At 41.8% G+C, this 13,250-nt stretch overlaps 1 protein-coding gene across 3 annotated transcripts in view; it reads left to right on the top strand.

The window, feature by feature from the left end:
• The first annotated feature begins 2,714 nt into the window (after positions 1–2,714).
• TLR2 (toll like receptor 2) overlaps positions 2,715–13,250 on the top strand; it is a 20,189-nt gene continuing 9,653 nt past the window's right edge. Inside the window, exon 1 of one of the 3 annotated variants that reach the window (XM_025042317.1) lies at positions 2,715–3,090. The gene's annotated coding sequence lies outside the window, so the exon portion shown is untranslated. 3 annotated transcript variants of the gene reach the window in all.

The raw sequence follows: 13,250 nt of genomic DNA, 5'->3' as shown, positions 1-13,250 counted from the left end.
GCGGGCTCTTTCTTTGCTTTTTAAGTGGGGATACCTTTATTGTTTGTTCCGTCGTCGTAGAAAATATGGATGGCCAAAAGGAAAAAATGAAAATCACTATAATCCTACCACCCACTGAGAAGCGCTTAACATTTTGGTACGTTTCCTTCCAGACATGTGTGTATGTGTGTATTTTCACAGAAACAGGATATACACACGATTATGGAATTGCTTTCTTCACTTAATATTCTGTGAAAAGCCAGACATTTCTGAATGCCTATTAGACATTTTACTGGCATTTCACAATGTGTCAACACCAAGCTCATCACTTTTAATCTGTCCCTAACCAAAACCTATGCCTGAGTTTGTTCATTTACCACTTATTCATTCAACATCTTCATGCCCACAGTAGGGGCCTATGTACTTGACAGTTAATAAGTCAGCCCAGACACTCTGTTTTCCTAACTCTCTTTACTTTTAATTGGTCACTAAATCATGCAATTTCAACAAATATATATTTCATGTATCCGTACATACCTTGTATGTAGCCTGTGCCCTCATGTTTGCTCATTCAATAAAACCGGGCATCTGTTATGTACCAGACGTTGATTTTTTGCTCTGGGCTACAAAAGTGGGCAAGGTGGGCGTGGTCCCTTCTGCCATGGGGCTAACGTTCTAGGGGAGGAAATGACCAATGCATCGATATACCCCGAATCCTAATGACTTAACACCACAGCCTTTATTATCTCACAGTTCCTATGGGGCAGGAATCAGGACAGACCTGAGAGAGAGGGAGGGAGGAAGGGAGAGAGACAGAGAGAGGAGAGGAGAGAAAATGAGACTCAGTCTTGAGAAAGGGAGACGGAAGTCAGTCTTTTAGGGCATAATTCAGAAGTGACATTGCACCACTTTGCCATAGCCTGTTTGTTAGAAGCAAGTCCACAGGGTCTGCCCACACTCACAGGGCGAGAGTGACACAAGGGCATGAGCGGCAGGAAGTGAGGCTCTTTGGGAGCCATTTTAGAAGGCTGCAGACTCCTGTCCTCAGCAAGACAGTTGCAGATCATATTTAGCATTAGGGAGGAGATAAAACGAAGGGTAGGCAGAGCGTCTGGGAGTGTTGGGGGAGGTGCTCCCGAATGAGTGGCCAGGGAGGACCCTCTGAGGAGGTAACAGGTAAGCAGAGACCTAAATGACAAGACAGAGCCCATCTGGGAATAGCCAGGCCTTCCACAAAGTGGGAACAGGAAGTGCAAAGTGGGAGAGTGAGCTCTGCACGTCTGAGGCAGAGAATGGAGGCTAATAACATGGAACACAGTGACCAAGAGGGGAGTGGGTGCCTGCCGAGGTGAGAACCTACAAATCCTATGAAGTAGATGTTTTCTGTATTTTGAAATAATGAGCGACCTCCCTAAGATGACACAGCTTAGAAGTGATGTAGCACTTACAAGCACTTACGAGCATCCATGTTTTTGCCACACCAGTACTTTGTAGTTCATTGTAGCATCCACTAGAAGGAAGGGATATTGGGTCATCAGCCACCCCAATGGCCCAAGACTGAGGAAATGACTAGGAGGTAAGACTTTCAGGGCTGAAACCAGGATTGTCCTGAAGAAACCGGGATAGTTCATCACCTGGACGTGGAAACATGACCACCGTGCTCTCTGATGTGATATTAAACCCAGGCTGAGCCAGCAGCCAGGAGTCAGCCAGGTGAAGATTGGCTATTGAGATACTACATCTTACAATGCTGAAAAGTAGTAATAATTATAAGCATAAAAATAATGAGTGATTTTAGTTTACAGATTACTTTTCACTTCTGCCACCTAATTTACTCTTTTAATAACCCCTTAAAAAGTTAACACTCCCAGGAGACCGAGGCCCAGAAACACTGAATGGCACATTTGAGACCACCCCACCCATAAGGGTGGGGCCACAATTTCCTGTGGCTTTTCATTCTACTACCCTTGCTAAAAATATCTATTTGTGCAGTCCTTCACCCGTTGAAGGTATGGACACTCTTAGAAAAGAGTAAATGGTTATTCAAGCTCTCACCCTGGAGACATGCAAATGTCACACAATAGATATGAAAGTCAGCCAATAGAACATGGGCTGTGGGTTTAGATGTCTAGAGTTCAAATACTCACTATGCTTCTTACAAGCTTCTCTAATCTCTCTGAGCCTCAGGTTGCCCATTTGCAAAATGGGGCTCATAATATTTTCACAGATATGTTAAGAGACTTCTGCTTCCTCTGTCATGCTGTTCATGTTGTCCCTCTTGGGATTACTTGCTCAGTTTATCTCTTCCCCAGAAGCCTGAGTTTCTTGAGGGCAGAGACCATGGCTGTTGTGCTGTCCACCCCAGCAACTCACACCATGCCCACAAAAGGACATGCTGAGTAAACATTTGTCGATTGAAAGTATATGTCTAACACCTAGTAGGTGTTGATAGTTATTGCTCCTTTCCCATCCTCCTTTCTCGACCATACCTTTCTAACTGGCTTTCTGAACAGATGGCTGTGAGCCAAGCATGGGGCAGCCTCAATACCATAGAAAATTCAGGTCCTCCACAGCAGTCACTTTCACTTCCTAAAACTGTGATTTCTGTGAAACGTTATTATGCAAGAACAGAATTTGAATGTAGTCACTCACCAGACAGCCTGAGTAAGACATAGTCACCCCGTACCAGTTCTTGGCATAGCCGAGTTGACAAATTTTCTGAGGTTTAAAACAGAACAGCTTCTGTGTTTCTTTGAGTGCCAGGAAAAACTTTCTCAGCAAAATTGTCCTTCATTCTTGGAAAAGGGAGCAATGTCTCTTTCTTTCCCAAAGCCAAGCCCCACGTCTCTCTCTCTCCTCTGCAAAGAATGAATGACAAGTTACTGTTAGGCCCGAAGTTTCCACTAAGAGGGTTTCTCCACACCTCCTTTCTCTGCCCCCTCCTCTTGCCTGGACTCTATTCTCTGTTTCTGAGGGGATCCCCGTTTCCAAATACTTTTCCTTCACTGTCCCAAATGAACCCGCGTAAGTCAATACCCTCTGCTACAAAATTGCACTTCCGCCTACGCCATCAACACTCATTTTCTGAGACAAACTGAGCGCATCTAGTTGGTAAGAAGGAAATAATATTCATATTAAAGTTGAAAGGCCAATGATATTTTCCTTAGTGTACAGCAGGTGCTTGAACAATGCTGTTTTGTTTAATGTTGTTTCATTATAATGTTGATGAGAAAAAAAAGGGATTCCCGGCTGGGGTCACTGTGTGGAGTGTGCACGCTGGCGGGGGAGGGGGAGGTTCCTGCCTTGCGCCCTGAGCGCCAGGATGGGCTCCCACCACCCACGACCTTGAACTGGGAAAAGCAGGTTGGAAAATAATTATCTTATTTGTTTTTATTAATCTCTCTGAAATGTATGTATAGCTCACATTTATTTCAAGGTTAATATTAGAAGTGTTTTTGGTTCTTAGAAGTTTGGGGATGTTTTTGTGACTAGAAATATACTGTAGGAACTTAACTCTTGTTTATAGCAATTAGCCTGTGGAAAAACCGGTTTTGTTGTATGTCATTTCACGTAAAGTCGCAGTTTCCAAGAATCTATTGATGTGGAGTGAGGACTTAGTGTACTTGCCTTTTATCAAAGAGGCTTATTAATCCAAGTAAACACTTTCTATGGCACAATTTCTATAGAGAATTTTTGGCCAGTTAGTTTTTTCTAGGTCCCTCAAGAAATAATTCTTCCTTCATAATGTCTGTCTCTTCAAGAGCAAAATGATGGGGAAGGTCGGGATTTTATATTTGGTCTACATCTCTTCAGCCATTGGGTGTCAATGCCCTCAGTGGGCCTGAGACAAGACAAGTTTGGGATCTGATTATTTGAGTGGCAATCATAATCTGGTAATTTTCCTGGCAAATGCTTTACGATTGGAAACAAATGCTTTTTAGGAAAGAATGGGGAAAAAAATCTACCCAGATGTCCACATCCATTTACATTGTTTAATTTTCTCTCCAAATTTTTATTCTTTGTCAACATAGCTCTAAAGCTCTGCAATTTCATGTGTCTGAAAGTTCTTCTGTCAACTGACCTAAAATTCCCCTTTCTCTTCTCATTTGCCCCATCATTATGTACTTTTGTCAACTTACTATTATTATCGACATGCCTATAGTTTGCATATATATTGACAGGCAGTTTGATTTCTCTGTTATTTCTCTAAAATGAATACGTGTATTCATTTGACTCCACTTACACACCAAGGCATATCTAGCATGTATAAATGTCAGGCAGTGTTCGTGCTTTGCACATGGCACCTTACTTAATTTTTACAACTACTCTATTAAACTCATTTTACAAAGAGTATAATTTGGTCAGGAGCATCCAGTTAGCAAGAGGGTCCAAAAACTCTCTCCGTAACCATTGTACCACACTGCCTCTCTATTTCAACTTTATGTCGTCAGAAATGTTTTTGAATCACTTTTTTGAAACATTGCTCTCACGACAAACAGGTTGCAGCATCCTAACTTTCTAAAAGCCAATCTGGATCATTTGACAAATGAACAGTTGAGGCAAGACTAGACCCTGTTATACCCCTAGCGTGCTCGCAGGTGGCGAGGTGATGTCCCTGCTGTTCCCTAGTTACCTGGCGATGCCGTAGCTCACCTTAACAGAGTCTGGGGAGTTGGGGGTCACGGCCACTTGAATGAGGAAATAGAAGCATGACTGTGAACAGAGCAAGTCACTGTGCGATATTCCTTTTCCTCAGGAAAATGTTCTCATTCTTTTCATCCTGACCCATCAACAATTTGATTAGCCTGGCCGGTCCCACAGCAAACTAGAGATGGAAGTAGGTGCCCATAGCTTAAATCCTAGGGCCTTTCTTTAAAATAATGGCTAATACTTAGCAGTTACCAGATTCTGGGCACTGTACTTTGGATAAGAATTATCATCCCCATGTAACAGATGTGAAAACTGAGTCTTGTGATCTGCTCAGGCATAAATCTAGCATTTGGAAGAGACAAGTTTTGAACAAAGTCTCTCTGACTGCAAAACACTTGCCCTTATGACCATGCTTCATTGTTCCCATAGTGACACAGAGGATGGGTGTGACTGGGTTGTGCCGAGCTCTCGAAATCAGTCAGCTCAGCTTTGAATCTGTGGTGCACGGGCCACCGCTGATGTCTGACCTGCGTCAATACAGAAGTTGATTTATGGCAGGATTCATAGTGATTCCCGTAGAGCTAGCAAAGCATATGTTTAAGAACCTATTATTTTTGTGTGTATGCAAGACATAAGTTAAAAGCTGCAATGCGCCAGGAATGAAAATGATAATGATAGTAATAGCTAACAATGATTGAACTCTTTCTGTATGTCAAGCATTCTGTTAGACATAGGCTATGCATAACTTCAAGTAAACAGGAAGGAAAATCAGCTGGTATTTGAGATTGTCCCATACTTGAACTATTACTCAATCATCATTTAACTTCCTTCTTGGACTTAAAATAGTAACATTTCAGGCAAGGTTGTTTTTGCTTAAGATTCTCATATGAGGCAATCATACTTGAATCATGCATTGCATTTTTGGCAACATTTGTATTAAAAAGCCTCATAGCAAAGTTGGTACACATACACATATAAACACACATACTGTGAATAATTCAGCTTTTCCATTATTTAAGTGTTTGGCCACGTTGTCATTGAATAACAAGTCTAGTGAGATTATGAAGCTTGGGAAGTTGTCTCGAGATCTAGCAAAGTGCAGGGCATGGAGGTTTTGAAATCAGATCGAGACTCCGATTACTTGGAGTCTCCTTACTTGGCAAGGTCCCGAACCCTTCTATGCTTCCTTGAATTTAAAACGCAGACAAAACCTGCCTCCTAGACTTCTTATAGTATTAAATAAACACATGTAAAACAATGAGACCTTAGCACAAGATGGTGTCTCAGCAGAAGTAATTACCTCCCACTCTGGAATCTATGTGCCAAACTTGACAGTGTTCATTAACTTTTCTTCAAGCTCTAGTCAGTGCCCCATTTTATAGTTCTTTATTTCCAGATTTCTTGATCTATTTGTTTATTCAAAAGTTTTTAACTGAATACCTTCTACATACAAATTATTGGGTATGCATTGAGGATACAATGGTGAACTAAACCAAACCATTCCTTTTTATGGCCTAGTGAGAGAGACATGCATTAATCACAGAAGTGGGATGATATAGTTACAAACTAAGCTAAATTCTATGAAGGAAAAGAACAAATATCTAGGCTGAAGAGTAAGGGAAGCGAAGGTGAGTAGAGACCTGAAGGAGAAGTGAGCAGAGACCTGAAGGAGAAGTGAGCGTGTCTACAGCAGGGGGTGATGATGCTGGTGGAGGGGGCGGTGGTAACAGAGCAGCGATGGACGTGGTGCCGATGGAGTTGATGCTGATGGTGGAGGGGAGGTGGTGGTGATAACAGAGATGACGCAGGTAGCGGAGGTGCTGGTGACGATGGAGGGAATGGTGGTAGAGGCTGGCATGGACAACAGCGGCAACGGCACATGCAGAGGATGTGTGGTGGGTTGGAACTCTGTCTGAACACTTGAAGGTACAATGTGGCTGGCACACAGACAGTGAGGGGGCAAAGGGGAGAAAGTAGAAGCTGAAGAAGCAGCACACCGCAGACCCTGTGGAAGCTTGTAGGCTATGTTTTAAGTATTTGCATCCTAAATCTAAGAACAACTGGGAAGCAACGAAAGAATTTTAAACTTGGGGTGGGGTGAAACGATCTGATTTGCATTGTAGAAAGATCATTCTAGATATCCTCTGTCCAACAGGTAGCTACTAGCTACACATGGCTCCTGAACACTTGAAATGTTGCTGGTCTTAGTTGGGATGTGCTGTAAATATAAAATATACACTGGATTTCAAATACTAGTATGAAAAAAAGAATATGCAAATCTCATTTTTTATATTGATTACATTAAAATATTTTGAGTTAAATGAAATATAATGAAAATCAATTTTACCCGTTTGTTGCTAACCTTTTTAAATGTAGCTACTAGGAAATTTAAAATTATGGAAATAGTTTGCATTTGTGGCTCCCACTATGTTTTTATTAGACAGAGATGCTCTAGATGCAGTGTGATGAAGAAGCTACAAAGAAGGCAAAGCAGATGAGACCAATTAGGAGGCTACTTTTGTAGTCCAGGCAAGAGGTAAAGGTAGCTTGAACAAGGATGATGGCAGTGGGAATAAAAAGAATTGGATGGATTTGAGGTAAAATCAGCAGGACTAAGTGCTGTAGCATATGCACCTGATGAATGATGGTGCCACATGTTGAAATGAAGAAGAGGACCAGCCTTGGCAACAATATGATGAGCTAAGATTTGTACATGTTGAGCGGACGTGCCTCTGAGACACCCAAGTGGAAATCTGTCTCAAGCAGGCAGTTGCCAATCTAGGTCTGGGGCTTGGATGAGGTGGCTGGGCAGGGGACTTAAATCTGAACGGTATTGACCTATAAATGGGCACAAACAAGATTCTTCAAGAAGACCATAGCCAGTGAGGAGTGGCCTAGGATCTAGGCTTGGGAAACAAGGTAGGGAAGGATGAGTTTGAAAAGGAGAGTTGGAAAGGAAAACTAAGTATATGGGGAAAGGACTAGCAGGTCAGCGGATAGTGACGAACAGGAAGGCATGAGGTGACGTGGCATGATGTGAGCCCAGAGCCTCAGAGGAACTGGTTTCCTGCAAAAGATTTGTGAAGTAACAGTCAGTAATTCTCATACTTGATCAGGGAGTGGGGTTTCTGGATCTGATGATGCCCTTTCATGGAACACCATGAAACACTATGGAACAGGAGAGTGAATCCCATTATATAAACTGGGATACATCACAAATCTTCTCTTAGTAATCTAAGTGGGCTGGAACTGTTACATGGGAAATAATGTGTACACAGTCAGATCTGTACCAGTGATTGAAAGTGAAAAGGAGCCAAAGCTGGAGGAAGGGCGGAGGACACTGGCCTGACACATAGGAGCAGACTGGAAGATGCGCCAGGACTAACTCGGACTAGCGGAAGTGGTGACACAGGCAGCAGAAGAGGAAGAAGAGCAGTTAATATGGGGAAGGAGGAACAACTTGGAAACTTTTCAGTAACTCGAATTTTGTCAACATTGGCATTTTTTTTTTTTAATGTTCTCAAAAATTTTTGTCTGCAGAATTTTAGTTTGGCTTTATGATTTAATATCTAAATTATCAAATTTGCAAAGTTAAAAACTTGTCCTTCCTTAAGATTTTAGGTTCGACTAGTTATTTATAAATCTACCAAATTTAAACATGTCTTTAAAAGGGACTTTATGTTTGATCCTATTTACAAATATAACTAATGAAACTTTGAAATACTTTAAGCTGCATTTATAAATGTAATATATTTGATACCCTTTTTAAGTGTCTCAGTTGTTTGACTTAAAACTTTCTTAAGTTTTTAAATAACTTATATAACTAATACACTTACAAATACAGTGCACTTTAAGCTCTCTTCAATGTTCTGATATATGACAAATGTTTCAATACATATTTCTGCATAGAAAAATTTCAACTTAAAATCATAAGTATAAACAAAGTATACATTTTAAATTGGAATCACAAGCCTGGGCTTGACTCTGGTAGGCCAAATTCTTTTCAGTGTAACAAATCTTTAAAAAATAAGTATTCACAGATTCCTTAACACTAATTTTAAGTCTTCCAGAGATTGTGGGGACCAACTATGACTATCCATACAATTGCCAGAGGACAGCAACCTCCAGGCTTTCAAAGATACTTACATATGAAACCATACATCATCATACATATTGAGAGGGATTCCTTCTTTGATACGTGGCCAGTGATAGCCAGGAGGCTGGCAGTATTCTGGTCTGTGACCCCAACTGGTACACACTGAACCCTGGTTATACTTCGTAACTGAAATCATTACAGTATGATGACAGGGACTGAAGCTAAACGTGGCAGTGGCCACATAGCTCATGTCCCTAGGTTTGAGTCATTACTCGTTACCTCATTTTCTCCATCCACATAGAAGTTGGCAGCCCCTACCCAGATTGCCACACCACAGGGCTGGATATAGCAGTCATTCGATTCTTAAGATATTTCAATATACTTTCCAAGGAGCTCCAAAAATATGTGGAACTCGATAAAATTCTGCTTTCTTTTCATATTCTTACTACTCGGTGAGGCCATACGACTTTTACAGATATTAAAATGATACCAGTTGCTCACTCGTGGTTTTGTTGTGACTGCATGGTTGGAAATCATGTGCTATATTTCTTCATTTCCGTCTTTAAATGAGGTCAGCTATTGTACGTCAAGGGCAGGAAGTCAGGGCAAGGAGCCACTGAACGGACTTCTCTTCCTTGCAGTCCCACTGTGTCTGCAATGGCCATTTCAGATGTTGATACTCTATTCCTCCAGACCTAACAGATGTTCTGAAAAGGTCTGTCCGTTCACTCCTCAACAAGCATTTTGGTTGATAAGTGCCTACGACGTTCTCGGGGCTGGGGAAACATCCCTGCGAAAGGCAGAACAAAGCCCATGCCCTCCTGAAAGTCACGTCTAGCCACATTCGGCTGATGTGTGTACATTTGGAAGCTCCCTTTCTGTTGTCTAGTAGAATTCTTGCAACAGATGGAAATTATTTGCCTTGTCCTTGAGAGTCTCGGGTATTAGATCTATCCTATGAAAACTTACCTCATACATCATCCTCACGGTTTGGCCCTTTGCTCCTGGGATAGTCCATCAAAGAACTTGAGAAAAGATCTCTTTCTTTCTCTACTTTCCCAAATTTTAGATTCTCGAAGTATTTACAAAGTTTCTAAGTTTTTAAAAAAGGAGTTCTATGGATTTCTGTTCTGAATTAACTTAAGGTTAATGCTTCCAATTCCAAGAGATATATATCAAGAAGCTTGAAATCAACGTAGATCAATCATTTAGGTTGACATATGAAACAATCAGTTTTACTCTAAGAGGTTTGGTTGATATCTCTCTCTCTCTCTCTCTCTCTCTCTCTCTCTCTTTCTCTCTCTCTCTCTCTCTCATTTCCCCTTCCTCCCTCCCGCTCTCTCTAAGAATAAACATCAAGACCATTCTGCTAGAATATCTTAATTTCTGAAATCATTATGGTATGATAAGCTTAGTCCTTGAATGGACTCTATGGAAGTGAGTGGTGAATAAGCATGGAGTGATATTAGGAAGATGGCGAGCTGCAAATGAGCCTTCCAGACGGGATAAAACCATCTGAACACAATATTAGAAGATTTTATGATATTATGTTTCAAACTCAGGGAGTGTGGTCTTCCTGAGTTACTTAAGAAACTTATTATTATTATTATTATTTTTGCCATCAAGAAATATCTTAGAGTTCTTTTGGTTGCAAGAGAAATCAATGTAAACTTAATAAGGTAAAGCGGTTGCTTTAGAAGTGAGATGGCTCCCTGGGACCCCTGCTTTCTGTCATAGTTTTGCTTTGTGTAGAATTTCATATGAATGGATTCTACAGTATGTATGTGTTTGTGTCTGACTTCTTTTACTTAGCATAATGCTTTTGAGATCTATCTATGTTCTTGCATATATCAGTAGTTCTATAATTGAATAGTATTCAATTGTGTAGATATAAAACAATTTGTTTATCTAGTCACTAGTTGATAGATATATGGGTTGTTTCTGGCACCAAATAAAGTACCTGCCTTTGTGTGGACTTATGTATTCATCCCTTGAGGGAAAATACCTAGGAGTGGGATTGCTGGGTCATAGAGTAAGTACATGTTTAATTTTATAAGAAACTGTCAGACTTCCCCAACATGGGTGCTCCGTTTTGCATTCCTACCAGCTACGTATGAGCGTTTCAGTTGTTCTATATCCTTATCAATACTTGGTACTGTCAGTCTTTAATTTTAGCCATTCTAAAGAACATGTAGGGCCACTTCATATGGGGTTTCCCCCAATTTCATTAAGATATAACTGACATATACACACTGTATTAAGGTCTAGAACATAATTATAGATGTATGTTATGAAATACCACAATAACATGTCAACTCACATAGTTACAATTTGTGTGTGTGTGTGTTGAGAACTTTTGAGATCTACTCTCTTAGCAACTTTCAGATATATGATATAGTATTGTTAACTGTAGTCTCTATGCTCTATATTATATTCTCAGGACTTATTTATCTTATAATTGATAGTTTGTACCTTTTGACTAGAAGTCAAATTTCCTCTGACAAGTTTCGGTTAATCTTTCAAGTTTCCAACATGTTTATAAGTGAGAAACACTGCTTTGCATATGAATGAAACTTGAACTAAAGGTGTTAAAACATCAGAACTATTTATTTCATATGTTAAAAAATATATGTGAAAGTGCTTTGAAAACATGAAGAACTGAACAAGTATAAGGACTGTCCCTTAGTAGAATGTGCTAATACTTTTGCTGACTGTAAAATAACCTTCACTGTATATAGATGACACTCGTAATAACTTGTGGCTAGATACATTTCTACCTGACTTTGCCAGAATATTCTAATTGACTTTGGGATTACAAAGCAATAACACCAGAGTCGATCTAGACAGTTCAACTAGAGAAGATATATAGAAAAAGAACAGAGGTTTTCAGTTTCAGGGGGGAAAGTTAGAACAAAGTTTCCTCAAGCACACACTTGAGAAATCATGAAGAAGAGAGGTGGAGATTTTGCATTAATAAGAAGAAAGTCTTTTCAGGCAGCTGGGGAGCCTGGTTGGTCAGGGATAGAGAGAAATATCCACATATTCAGTAAACTGTATGGAAAATCTGACTCCACTGTATCAAATTCACATTCATGACTGTTGATTAAGTTTGCCTGAGGTTTGAACCTTTAATGGGAATTCGAGATGTGGAATAGGATAAGAGGAAGAATCTGAATTTAGAGTAAAATTCTCGTTTCGAATCTCAGTTCTGCCATTTACAATTTGTGTGTAAAGAGAAGCAAGAATGCTTCCTCAGCTTCTGATGTCAGTTTGTGAAGAACAAATGTAATTATGGGGATAGAATGTAGTTTATTAATATTACGGAATTTTAAAGGTATTCATTTGTTTCCCTTATAAACACTCCTCACTGATTGAGATAAACTAGTTTCTGTGGCAATGAAGAAAGCCAATATAAGACTGTTTTTAGAATCACTTACATTGAGAAACAGGGATGGAATAGAGAAAGAGAAGGCCTCAGGTTCAAAATCTCAGATTATCCGTGGGAGCCCCACATCTCTTTATGGCAAGACTAGGGATGGGATGTAGGTGCTGGAGACAGTGCATCATCAGAGATTGCCACAGGACTCAAAACAAAAAACAAAAACAAAAACCCTGGGGCTGTCCTTATCTGCTCCTGAGGCAAAACTTTGCTGGATCGATCTGGATAGTGATTGGTGATCTCTTTTAACCCAGTGGAGCATAGATTTGCGCGTGAAAGTGGACCCTGGAGATACAGTGACTGGCGAACAAGTGTTGGAAACGGGGGCAGAATGAGAAGCACGATTCACGAGCCTGAATTCTGGCTTCCTAGGATGGAAAGAATGGAGAAGTGGAGTTTAAAGACGCTGTGTTTCAGGGTAATGTGAGGATTGGATGCCCGAAGCTTCAAGAAAATACTGGTTGAGTAATCAGCCTTCCCTTTGGTTGAGAAACTGTCTCTGTGCTTCGGAAAATCCCGCGCAAGGGCTTCCAGCACCTCAGTTCTCTCTTCCCTGCCCAGCGACTCCCAGCCAGCCCCCAGGGCCCTCCTCTGACCCTGGCCGTCTCTGGCCGGTCGCGTCCTCTACCTGGGTCACCTGACGGAGCTCGCGGGGGCGCAGCCTTCCCGAGCGCCGGGCAGGTTGGCACGCCTACCCCCGCGGCGGCGGCGCGCTGGGCTGGGCGGGACGCACGGTTCCCGCGCCCCCGGAGCAGGAGGCGCTTTGCAGGGCGTACTCCCCACTCCCTACCTTGGTCGGGCGGATCCCTCACGTAAACAGCAAGAAGGTACGGTCTGGCGGAGGCTCCGCGACTCCTAGGTACGGGGGACCGTTCTCACGGGCACGGGGGTCGAAAGCACACTCCGCTGGCGTCCTCCCTCAGCAGCCCTTCCCTGGTCCAGCCAGACAGGGGCGGAGGGGAGCCCTCCTTCCCCGTCGTGGGCGCCCGGGACCCCAGGTCCGGGTCGCGGCGGGCGGGGAGAGCACCTGCCCCTGGCCCCCCGGGAATGTAGACGCTCCATAGCCCCCGTCTGCGTTGCTCTGCG

The sequence above is a fragment of the Pteropus alecto genome, unplaced genomic scaffold, assembly GCF_000325575.1.
Source record: "Pteropus alecto unplaced genomic scaffold, ASM32557v1 scaffold50, whole genome shotgun sequence".
NCBI classification, from domain to species: domain Eukaryota; kingdom Metazoa; phylum Chordata; class Mammalia; order Chiroptera; family Pteropodidae; genus Pteropus; species Pteropus alecto.
The sequence above is the reverse complement of the archived record's forward strand: the minus strand, read 5'-3'. Positions and strand labels throughout refer to the sequence as shown.